Here is a 10717-nt window from a genome sequence, read left to right as displayed (position 1 = left end):
TGCATTTCATGAGTTTCGATGAGTGATATACGTCCTTTTTCCATCAATTGAGAGTTGAGCGAAACACTTTTATCTTGAGAGTCAATTGTTGGAATGTCGAGGTTGAATTTGCCATTGATTATGCTTGTTGGTGATTATTATGTTCATATGTTGAGAATTTGAGGGTATTCGAAAGGTTTTATTTTTCTGAGGCATCGATGATCCAATCATCTTACTCATTCGTGTATATTGTTTTGTTCTTCTCGTTGTTCGAGGACGAGCAACATCTTAAGTTTGGGGGAGTTGATAAACACTCATTTTGCATGGTTTTTATGGTTTATATTCTGTAGTTTAAGTCGATTTTACACCCGTTTCATTATTGTTTGGAGTTCATTTACTATTATTTCGAGATTTCACGGTTGGGTGTAGTTTTGACTGTTTAGATGCAGAATTGAGTGATATTGGAGCATGGAGTGTAAGGAACATGTTGAAGAGAAGAGTTTTGAGAGAATCGAGCCCAGAAATCGAGAAAAGATGAAGATTCTGGAGTCGGAACGGAAAAGGAGCAACTCGGCGGTCAAAGGGCGTTGACCGCCGAATTTTGGTGATTTAAAGGGTGAAAACGGCGACCAAGACGGCGATCGCCGGCCAGGTCGCCGAAAACCCTGACTGAATTTTGGCCTGGAGCTGGAAAAACGGCGGTCGCCGTTTTCGTGTACAAAATGGCCTGAATTCGGCGACCTGTTCGGCGACCGCCGAACGGGTCGCCGTTTTGAGGCGTGTTTTATTTTCCTTCCGCGTTTTTACATTTTTTCAAGTTATTTTCGGTTTAGAACTTGGTTTTTCACCCTAAGACTATAAATAGGTCCTCTTTAGACCTATCTAGGGTTCCCAGCTTTAGTTTTTCAGTTCCCAACATTCATATTTCAGTTTTATAGCTTTAGAACTTTTTTGCTTTCCAGTTTTCAAGGCTTGGATCAAGATTGAAGATTCAAGCCGCTACAATCGTTTTAATTTGGTTTTTATGCAATTTGTTTTTACAATTGCGTTCAATTTAATTATGTTTATGTTTGATTTTATTATGTCTGGCTAGTCTCTTAATCTGAACCTAGGGTTTGTACATAGCTGATTGATTATGTGTTTTTGATTTATTGATATCAATTTGCCTTCCAACTTGTGATTCATGATTCCTGGTGCCTGTTCTCTTGTGAATTATCTGATCAATGATTTACATGTCTAGCTGTTCAGTTTGAGTCTTGAATGCGATAATTGTTCAGCCGATTCAGGAATGCATGATATAGTGTTAGCATTGAGTCTTGAATGCGATAGGTGAAGCTATAGGAAGCTATTCTTTATGTGCTATTTGGAGTTAATTTATTCCTTGGAGTCTTGAATGCGAAAAGGGATTTATTAATCTACGTTCATAGGTGGTCGTTAGAGACGCTTGTGAATAATATAGTGATCTTTCATCAGGGTTGGATTAAAATTGGTAATTGAATCAATAGGTTAAATACATGTAGTTGATTAGTGAAAGTACATCCCTAGGGTCAGAGTTTTCCATATATTTGAGTTAAGTAATTGTTATTTATATGCTCTTTAGTTTTAATTTAGTTAATCTTAGTTCATAATTCACCTTAAATTTCGTTTCACTTGCATACTGTGAGAGTCTGTGTAGGAGATAGTTAGAGTAATTTCGATTTACAGTCTCTGTGGATACGATACTCTGCTTACTATTTGCGTACTACAATTGCACCGTTTAGTTGCGGTATTTTGTTGCTATAAAAATAGTGATCCGGAAGTCAAACGTCAATTTCGACTGTATCGGGCTGTAGGGATCAGAATAAGGTTTCCATAGACGCGTGAATCGCCTCAATCCGATAAGTAACGAGGGAGATAAGGCCGAAACATTATTTCGCAAGAAACGGGGCCAAGACAACAGAATCCAAGTGGCCTCCATTGGGCTCCGTTTCCCGGTAGACGTCCACTGTTTTAGCCATAACTCATTCGTTACGGGTCGGATTCATATCAAACCAACGCTGATTTCAAGCTAACTCAGAGGGCTACGACTATGGTTGGGCCGATCCGCACGATCCCGAGTGCATCGTATTTGAAAATCGTGCGGTTCGGAACTGCTTCCGAACGATGAATCGGGTATTATGCGCACCTTTCCTTCGTTACAAGTCGGAATGCCTTGATTCTTTCACCTTTGGAACCCATATGTCATGGGAAACATACAGTGACGTTCCAACCACGCTCCGACCGCATCTCGGTTCGGGCCGGGAGGGCGAGATCGCTCGGTGCATGGATTACCGGTCAACCTACCCGATAATTTTTCAACGGATAGGAATTGTGATTTGGACCGGTCATCATTGATTTGGGCCTCTGATTAAGCTTTCCAACGGCGCGAGAATCTTCCCAATCCGTCGAGTAACGAAGGAGATACGACCAAAACAGTGGGGATCTGCGTTTTCCGTCAAGGGCTATATCCCGTTTCTTGCCCAGTTTTTTGTGCGGAAGTCGAACGTCAATTTCGACTGTATCAGGCCGTAGGGATCGGAATAAGGTTTCCATAGATGCGTGAATCGCCGCAATCCGATAAGTAACGAGGGAGATAATGCCGAAACATTATTTCGCAAGAAACGGGGCCAAGACAACAGAATCCAAGTGGCCTCCATTGGGCTCCGTTTCCCGGTACACGTCCACTGTTTTGGCCATAACTCATTCGTTATGGGTCGGATTCATGTCAAAACAACGCTGATTTCAAGCTAACTCAGAGGGCTACGACTATGGTTGGGCCGATCCGCACGATCCCGAGTGCATTGTATTTGAAAATCGTGCGGTTCGGAACTGCTTCCGAACGATGAATCAGGTATTATGCGCACCTTTCCTTCGTTACAAGTCGAAATACCTTGATTCTTTCACGTTTGGAACCCATATGTCATGGGAAACATACAGTGACGTTCCAACCACGCTTCGACCGCATCTCGGTTCAGGCCGGGAGGGCGAGATCGCTCGGTGCATGGATTACCGGTCAACCTACCCGATAATTTTTTAACGGACTGAAATTGTGATTTGGACCGGTCAGCATTGTTTTGGACCTCTGATTTAGCTTTCCAACGGCGTGAGAATCGTCCCAATCCGTCGAGTAACGAAGGAGATACGGCCAAAACAGTGGGAATCTACGTTTTCCGTCAAGGGCTATATCCCATTTTTTGCCCAATTTTTTGTGCGGAAGTCGAACATCAAATTCGACCACATCGGGCCGTAGGGATCGGAATAAGGTTTCCATAGACGTGTGAATCGCCGCAATTCGATAAGTAACGAGGGAGATAAGGCCGAAACATTATTTCGCAAGAAACGGGGCCAAGACAACAGAATCCAAGTGGCCTCTATTGGGCTCCGTTTCCCGGTAGACGTCCACTGTTTTGGCCATAACTCGTTCGTTATGGGTCGGATTCATGTCAAACCAATGCTGATTTCAAGCTAACTCAGAGGGCTACGACTATGGTTGGGCCGATCCGCACGATCCTGAGTGCATCGTATTTGAAAATCGTACGGTTCAGAACTGCTTCCGAACGATGAATCGGGTATTATGCGCACATTTCCTTTGTTACAAGTCGCAATGCCTTGATTCTTTCACCTTTGGAACCCATATGTCATGGGAACCATACAATGACGTTCTAACCACGCTCCGACCGCATCTCGGTTCAGGCCGGAAGGGCAAGATCGCTCGGTGCATGGATTTTCGGTCAACCTGCTCGATAATTTTTCAACGAACTGGAATTGTGATTTGGACCGGTCAGCATTGTTTTGGGCCTCTGATTTAGCATTCCAACGGCGCGAGAATCGTCCCAATCCGTCAAGTAACGAAGGAGATACGGCCAAAAAAGTGGGGATCTGCGTTTTCCGTCAAGGGCTATATCCCGTTTCTTGCCCAGTTTTTTGTGTGGAAGTCAAACGTCAATTTCGACTGTATCGGGCCGTAGGGATAAAAATAAGGTTTCCATAGACGCGTGAATCGCCTCAATCCGATAAGTAACGAGGGAGATAAGGCCGAAACATTATTTCGCAAGAAACGGGGCCAAGACAACAGAATCCAAGTGGCCTCTATTGGGCTCCGTTTCCCGGTAGACGTCCACTGTTTTGGCCATAACTCGTTCGTTATGGGTCGGATTCATGTCAAACCAATGCTGATTTCAAGCTAACTCAGAGGGCTACGACTATGGTCGGGCCGATCCGCACGATCCCGAGTGCATCGTATTTGAAAATTGTGCGGTTCGGAACTGCTTTCGAACGATGAATCGGGTATTATGCACACCTTTCATTCGTTACAAGTCGGAATGCCTTGATTCTTTCACCTTTGGAACCCATATGTCATGGGAAACATACAGTGACATTCCAACCATGCTCCGACCGCATCTCGGTTCAGACCGGAAGGGCGAGATCGCTCGGTGCATGGATTTCCGGTCAACCTGCCCGATAATTTTTCAACAAACTGGAATTGTGATTTGGACCGGTCAGCATTATTTTGGGCCTCTGATTTAGATTTCCAATGGCGTGAGAATCGTCCCAATCCGTCAAGTAACGAAGGAGATACGGCCAAAACAGTGGGGATCTTTGTTTTCCGTCAAGGGCTATATCCCGTTTCTTGCCCAGTTTTTTGTGTGGAAGTCAAACGTCAATTTCGACTGTATCGGGCTGTAGGGATCAGAATAAGGTTTCCATAGACGCGTGAATCGCCTCAATCCGATAAGTAACGAGGGAGATAAGGCCGAAACATTATTTTGCAAGAAACGGGGCCAAGACAACAGAATCCAAGTGGCCTCTATTGGGCTCCGTTTCCCGGTAGACGTCCATTGTTTTAGCCATAACTCATTCGTTATGGGTCGGATTCATGTCAAACCAATGCTGATTTCAAGCTAACTCAGAGGGCTACGACTATGGTCGGGCCGATCCGCACGATCCCGAGTGCATCGTATTTGAAAATCGTGCGGTTCGGAACTGCTTCCGAACGATGAATCGGGTATTATGCGCACCTTTCCTTCGTTAAAAGTCGGAATGCCTTGATTCTTTCACCTTTGGAACCCATATGTCATGGAAAACATACAGTGACGTTCCAACCACGCTCCGACCGCATGTCGGTTCGGGTCGGGAGGGCGAGATCGCTCGGTGCATGGATTACCGGACAACCTACCCGATAATTTTTCAACAGACTGGAATTGTGATTTGGACCGGTCAGCATTGTTTTGGACCTCTGATTTAGCTTTCCAACGGCGTGAGAATCGTCCCAATCCGTCGAGTAACGAAGGAGATACGGCCAAAACAGTGGGAATCTACGTTTTCCGTCAAGGGCTATATCCCATTTTTTGCCCAATTTTTTGTGCGGAAGTCGAACATCAAATTCGACCACATCGGGCCGTAGGGATCGGAATAAGGTTTCCATAGACGTGTGAATCGCCGCAATTCGATAAGTAACGAGGGAGATAAGGCCGAAACATTATTTCGCAAGAAACAGGTCCAAGACAACAGAATCCAAGTGGCCTCCATTGGGCTCCGTTTCCCGGTAGACGTCCATTGTTTTGGCCATAACTCGTTCGTTATGGGTCGGATTCATGTCAAACCAATGCTGATTTCAAGCTAACTCAGAGGGCTACGACTATGGTTGGGCCGATCCGCACGATCCCGAGTGCATCGTATTTGAAAATCGTACGGTTCAGAACTGCTTCCGAACGATGAATCGGGTATTATGCGCACATTTCCTTTGTTACAAGTCGGAATGCCTTGATTCTTTCACCTTTGGAACCCATATGTCATGGGAACCATACAATGACGTTCTAACCACGCTCCGACCGCATCTCGGTTCAGGCCGGAAGGGCGAGATCGCTCGGTGCATGGATTTTCGGTCAACCTGCTCGATAATTTTTCAACGAACTGGAATTGTGATTTAGACCAGTCAGCATTGTTTTGGGCCTCTGATTTAGCTTTCCAACGACGTGAGAATCGTCCCAATCCGTCAAGTAACGAAGGAGATACGGCCAAAACAGTGGGGATCTGCGTTTTCCGTCAAGGGCTATATCCCGTTTCTTGCCCAGTTTTTTGTGTGGAAGTCAAACGTCAATTTCGACTGTATCGGGCCGTAGGGATCAGAATAAGGTTTCCATAGACGCGTGAATCGCCTCAATCCGATAAGTAACGAGGGAGATAAGGCCGAAACATTATTTCGCAAGAAACGGGGCCAAGACAACAGAATCCAAGTGGCCTCTATTGGGCTCCGTTTCCCGGTAGACGTCCACCGTTTTGGCCATAACTCGTTCGTTATGGGTCGGATTCATGTCAAACCAATGCTGATTTCAAGCTAACTCAGAGGGCTACGACTATGGTCAGGCCGATCCGCACGATCCCGAGTGCATCGTATTTGAAAATCGTGCGGTTCGGAACTGCTTCCGAACGATGAATCGGGTATTATGCACACCTTTCATTCGTTACAAGTCGGAATGCCTTGATTCTTTCACCTTTGGAACCCATATGTCATGGGAAACATACAGTGACATTCCAACCACGCTCCGACCGCATCTCGGTTCAGACCGGAAGGGCGAGATCGCTCGGTGCATGGATTTCCGGTCAACCTGCCCGATAATTTTTCAACAAACTGGAATTATGATTTGGACCGGTCAGCATTGTTTTGGGCCTCTGATTTAGCTTTCCAACGGCGCGAGAATCGTCCCAATCCGTCAAGTAACGAAGGAGATACGGCCAAAACAGTGGGGATCTTTGTTTTCCGTCAAGGGCTATATCCCGTTTCTTGCCCAGTTTTTTGTGTGGAAGTCAAACGTCAATTTCGACTGTATCGGGCCGTAGGGATCAGAATAAGGTTTCCATAGACGCGTGAATCGCCTCAATCCGATAAGTAACGAGGGAGATAAGGCCGAAACATTATTTCGCAAGAAACGGGGCCAAGACAACAGAATCCAAGTGGCCTCTATTGGGCTCCGTTTCCCGGTAGACGTCCACCGTTTTGGCCATAACTCGTTCGTTATGGGTCGGATTCATGTCAAACCAATGCTGATTTCAAGCTAACTCAGAGGGCTACGACTATGGTCGGGCCGATCCGCACGATCCCGAGTGCATCGTATTTGAAAATTGTGCGGTTCGGAACTGCTTCTAAACGATGAATCGGGTATTATACGCACCTTTCCTTCGTTACAAGTCGGAATGCCTTGATTCTTTCACCTTTGGAACCCATATGTCATGAGAAACATACAGTGACGTTCCAACCACGCTCCGACCGCATGTCGGTTCGGGTCGGGAGGGCGAGATCGCTCGGTGCATGGATTACCGGACAACCTGCCCGATAATTTTTCAACGGACTGGAATTGTGATTTGGATCGGTCAGCATTGTTTTGCACCTCTGATTTAGCTTTCCAACGGCGTGAGAATCGTCCCAATCCGTCGAGTAACGAAGGAGATACGGCCAAAACAGTGGGAATCTACGTTTTCCGTCAAGGGCTATATCCCATTTTTTGCCCAGTTTTTTGTGCGGAAGTCGAACATCAAATTCGACCACATCAGGCCGTAGGGATCGGAATAAGGTTTCCATAGACGTGTGAATCGCCGCAATCCGATAAGTAACGAGGGAGATAAGGCCGAAACATTATTTCGCAAGAAACAGGTCCAAGACAACAGAATCCAAGTGGCCTCCATTGGGCTCCGTTTCCCGGTAGACGTCCACTATTTTGGCCATAACTCGTTCGTTATGGGTCGGATTCATGTCAAACCAATGCTAATTTCAAGCTAACTCAGAGGGCTACGACTATGGTTGGGCCGATCCGCACGATCCCGAGTGCATCGTATTTGAAAATCGTACGGTTCAGAACTACTTCCGAACGATGAATCGGGTATTATGCGCACATTTCCTTTGTTACAAGTCGGAATGCCTTGATTCTTTCACCTTTGGAACCCATATGTCATGGGAACCATACAATGACGTTCTAACCACGCTCCGACCGCATCTCGGTTCAGGCCGGAAGGGCGAGATCGCTCGGTGCATGGATTTTCGATCAACCTGCTCGATAATTTTTCAACGAACTGGAATTGTGATTTGGACCGGTCAGCATTGTTTTGGGTCTCTGATTTAGCTTTCCAACGGCGCGATAATCGTCCCAATCCGTCAAGTAACGAAGGAGATACGGCCAAAACAGTGGGGATCTGCGTTTTCCGTTAAGGGCTATATCCCGTTTCTTGCCCAGTTTTTTGTGTGGAAGTCAAACGTCAATTTCGACTGTATCGGGCCGTAGGGATCAGAATAAGGTTTCCATAGACGTGTGAATCGCCTCAATCCGAAAAGTAACGAGGGAGATAAGGCCGAAACATTATTTCGCAAGAAACGGGGCCAAGACAACAGAATCCAAGTGGCCTCTATTGGGCTCCGTTTCCCGGTAGACGTCCACTGTTTTGGCCATAACTCGTTCGTTATGGGTCGGATTCATGTCAAACCAATGCTGATTTCAAGCTAACTCAGAGGGCTACGACTATGGTCAGGCCGATCCTCACGATCCCGAGTGCATCGTATTTGAAAATCGTGCGGTTCGGAACTGCTTCCGAACGATGAATCGGGTATTATGCACACCTTTCATTCGTTACAAGTCGGAATGCCTTGATTCATTCACCTTTGGAACCCATATGTCATGGGAAACATACAGTGACATTCCAACCACGCTCCGACCGCATCTCGGTTCAGACCGGAAGGGCGAGATCGCTCGGTGCATGGATTTCCGGTCAACCTGCTCGATAATTTTTCAACAAACTGGAATTGTGATTTGGACCGGTCAGCATTGTTTTGGGCCTCTGATTTAGCTTTCCAACGGCGCGAGAATCGTCCCAATCCGTCAAGTAACGAAGGAGATACGGCCAAAACAGTGGGGATCTTTGTTTTCCGTCAAGGGCTATATCCCGTTTCTTGCCCAGTTTTTTGTGTGGAAGTCAAACGTCAATTTCGACTGTATCGGGCTGTAGGGATCAGAATAAGGTTTCCATAGACGCGTGAATCGCCTCAATCCGATAAGTAACGGGGGAGATAAGGCCGAAACATTATTTCGCAAGAAACGGGGCCAAGACAACAGAATCCAAGTGGCCTCTATTGGGCTCCGTTTCCCAGTAGACGTCCATTGTTTTAGCCATAACTCATTCGTTACGGGTCGGATTCATGTCAAACCAATGCTGATTTCAAGCTAGCTCAGAGGGCTACGACTATGGTCGGGCCGATCCGCACGATCCCGAGTGCATCGTATTTGAAAATCGTGCGGTTCGGAACTGCTTCCGAACGATGAATCGGGTATTATGCGCACCTTTCCTTCGTTACAAGTCGGAATGCCTTGATTCTTTCACCTTTGGAACCCATATGTCATGGGAAACATACAGTGACGTTCCAACCACGCTCCGACCGCATGTCAGTTCGGGTCGGGAGGGCGAGATCGCTCGGTGCATGGATTACCGGACAACCTGCCCGATAATTTTTCAACGGACTGGAATTGTGATTTGGACCGGTCAGCATTGTTTTGGACCTCTGATTTAGCTTTCCAACGGCGTGAGAATCGTCCCAATCCGTCGAGTAACGAAGGAGATACGGCCAAAACAGTGGGAATCTACGTTTTCCGTCAAGGGCTATATCCCATTTTTTGCCCAGTTTTTTGTGCGGAAGTCGAACATCAAATTCGACCACGTCGGGCCGTAGGGATCGGAATAAGGTTTCCATAGACGTGTGAATCGCCGCAATCCGATAAGTAACGAGGGAGATAAGGCCGAAACATTATTTCGCAAGAAACAGGTCCAAGACAACAGAATCCAAGTGGCCTCCATTGGGCTCCGTTTCCCGGTAGACGTCCACTGTTTTGGCCATAACTCGTTCGTTATGGGTCGGATTCATGTCAAACCAATGCTGATTTCAAGCTAACTCAGAGGGCTACGACTATGGTTGGGCCGATCCACACGATCCCGAGTGCATCGTATTTGAAAATCGTACGGTTCAGAACTGCTTCCGAACGATGAATCGGGTATTATGCGCACATTTCCTTTGTTACAAGTCGGAATGCCTTGATTCTTTCACCTTTGGAACCCATATGTCATGGGAACCATACAATGACGTTCTAACCATGCTCCGACCGCATCTCGGTTCAGGCCGAAAGGGCGAGATCGCTCGGTGCATGGATTTTCGGTCAACCTGCTCGATAATTTTTCAACGAACTGGAATTGTGATTTGGACCGGTCAGCATTGTTTTGGGCCTCTGATTTAGCTTTCCAACGGCGCGAGAATCGTCCCAATCCGTCAAGTAACGAAGGAGATACGGCCAAAACAGTGGGGATCTGCGTTTTCCGTCAAGGGCTATATCCCGTTTCTTGCCCAGTTTTTTGTGTGGAAGTCAAACATCAATTTCGACTGTATCGGGCCGTAGGGATCAGAATAAGGTTTCCATAGATGCGTGAATCGCCTCAATCTGATAAGTAACGAGGGAGATAAGGCCGAAACATTATTTCGCAAGAAACAGGTCCAAGACAACAGAATCCAAGTGGCCTCCATTGGGCTCCGTTTCCCGGTAGACGTCCACTGTTTTCGCCATAACTCGTTCGTTATGGGTCGGATTCATGTCAAACCAATGCTGATTTCAAGCTAACTCAGAGGGCTACGACTATGGTTGGGCCGATCCGCACGATCCTGAGTGCATCGTATTTGAAAATCGTACGG

This window comes from Salvia miltiorrhiza, chromosome 7 (genome assembly GCF_028751815.1).
Source record: "Salvia miltiorrhiza cultivar Shanhuang (shh) chromosome 7, IMPLAD_Smil_shh, whole genome shotgun sequence".
Classification (NCBI taxonomy): domain Eukaryota; kingdom Viridiplantae; phylum Streptophyta; class Magnoliopsida; order Lamiales; family Lamiaceae; genus Salvia; species Salvia miltiorrhiza.
The sequence above is the reverse complement of the archived record's forward strand: the minus strand, read 5'-3'. Positions refer to the sequence as shown.